Raw genomic sequence first — 2,500 nt, 5'->3', positions numbered from 1 at the left:
AATAGGTCCATCAATTTTGTTCTCTCTCTCTCTCTGTCTCTCTCTCTCTCTCTCTCTCTCTCTCTCTCTCTCTCTCTCTCTCTTCTCTCTCTCTCTCTCTCTCTCTCTCTCTCTCTCTCTCTCTCTCTCTCTCTCTACAGATCTGCGTGCCATCGTCCAGTACTAAACCACAAAGGAAAATAAATTACTAATGTCGATTTGCGTGCGGGGAAAACCGTTCACACGTACTGTTTTCTGCATTTCCGAGGTTCAGTAATAGTTAATTCAACGGTTCTTCACTGTTTCACCATTCCTTTGCTGTTTTCGTAATGCGGTTTACCTCGGAGGTCATGTGAAGGGCCATGGGGCACAATAAAGAAAGAAAGAGAGAGAAAAAAAAAACGAGGGTGCACCTGGGGAAGGCCGATAGATGGACCTTAGGGACCATTATGGAATGTTTTTTTGCTTACGACAGACACCTAATGGCCTTAACTAAACCCTGAATATACGGTAGCCTCTGTATCATAATTATTAAACATAAAGTTCAGATGCGTGGTGAATTAATTAACTGACGGCGATATATTTGCATAGGCTCGCTCTAGTACTACTATTACAAGATTTCATCAAACAAATGATGAATTATGTTTCTTACTAAATTATTATTAAATTTGCTTTACAGGAATTCAACAAGCGTGCTTCGTTCCTCTGTCCTTCTGTCATGCAACGGATGTTTGTCAAGATATCAGAGAATATGCTAAGTATTACTCAGATAATCATTTCAATGTAAACCCACTCATAGACCATCTTTAATTAAAAAAATGAAATGATAATAATGATGATAAAAAAAAAATGTCGCCCGTAGTTTAATTTTCGATATTTGTGTTTTAATTTCTTTTAATTAGTTGGAAAGACTCGATTGGTGCCTGAAGGGATCCTCCCAATGCTCTACAGGCTAGGTCAGGCTGAGGTTAGATTAGGTCGTGCCAAGTTAGTAAAGGTTAGGGGCCATGAACAAGGCGAATGGGCAACACGTAGATACGCACGCAACTGTACCTGGATATTTTAATACCCTGACCTGGAGGAGGGGACTGGGATAAGGGGGGGGGGTATGTTATAATGCCTTAAAAATGTAAACAGGAACTATTGCAAAATGTCTATGCAACTGAATTCTTTAACCTATAGCCGTTCCGCATGTCTAGAATATTTACTGACATTATAAATGAACGATTAAAAAGTAAATAAATATATAAATAATAATAATAATAATAATAATAATAATAATAATAATAATAATAATAATAATAATAAAATAATAATAATGATAATAATAACAATAATTACTATGCCACCAACGCATGGTAATTCAGAGGTACCAGCCGTTACCACTCGCACAATCAAGCTGTCATATACGATTTCACATCAAAATAGGATTATAATTAATAGCTCTTCCGAAACTATACAGTTAAGAAGCAAAAATCCTCATGATGGAATAATGCCCCCAAAGTGATATTTACAAAATAGGGCCTAACTACATAGTCCTCGGTGGATCAAGAAACTCAGTCTCGAATGCTAAAAAAACGTACTTGTCTATATCTATATCTATCTATCTATATGTGTGTGTGTGTGTGTGTGTGTATTTTCTCTCTTTTATACCGTCATAACACTTTCTGCGTGTGATACTTCCATATTACAGTAAAATTCTCAGAGGACACCGCCAGCCATCGATTCTTCATCAGTTTTATGTGGAAACCAAACACGAGAAATATTTTGGCAAACTCTGTACTTCGTGAGATAATGTTATAAATTTCGGATAATGGTGCCCTCCCTCTTGGCCCCTTTCAGTGGTACTTTCTCTGCCTTTCCAGTTTCTGCTAAAATATATGAAAAGTAAACAAATAGATAAATATGTAAATAAATAAATAAAAAATCAGGGCTTAGCATTTGGCGGCAACTTAAATCTGTTGAGTATCTTTACCATATTAATGTCCTATAAAAATATTTCTAATTCACTAATTTCTTTTTATACTAATTCTTTTACTTAACTAATGTCATTTTTCCACGTCATATATATATATATATATATATATATATATATATATATATATATATATATATATATATATATATTTCGCGATTCATATAAAGAAACCTGCTGGTAATAACTAATTTTTAGCTATTTCGCTCATGACGTTTTATTAAAAGATACAGGACTTTTTTTCCATTTTCTCTTTATCATATCGCTTCAAGCTTAGATTTTATGGGAAATATAAGACATTCTAGTTAGCACTCGTTTTCTATTTGTTCTCTTGCTATTTTCATTATTATAATTATTCTTGTTATTATCATCATCAATACCATTATTATTATCATTGTTATTGTTCATGTCATTATCATTATATTATCATTATTGCTATTATCGTTATCATTACCATTACTATCATCATTATATTATCATTATTGCTATTATCACTATTATTACCATTACTATCATCATTACCATTAATCTCATTTTTATTCTAAT

The sequence above is a fragment of the Penaeus monodon genome, chromosome 17, assembly GCF_015228065.2.
Source record: "Penaeus monodon isolate SGIC_2016 chromosome 17, NSTDA_Pmon_1, whole genome shotgun sequence".
In the NCBI taxonomy this organism is placed as follows: domain Eukaryota; kingdom Metazoa; phylum Arthropoda; class Malacostraca; order Decapoda; family Penaeidae; genus Penaeus; species Penaeus monodon.
The sequence above is the reverse complement of the archived record's forward strand: the minus strand, read 5'-3'. Positions refer to the sequence as shown.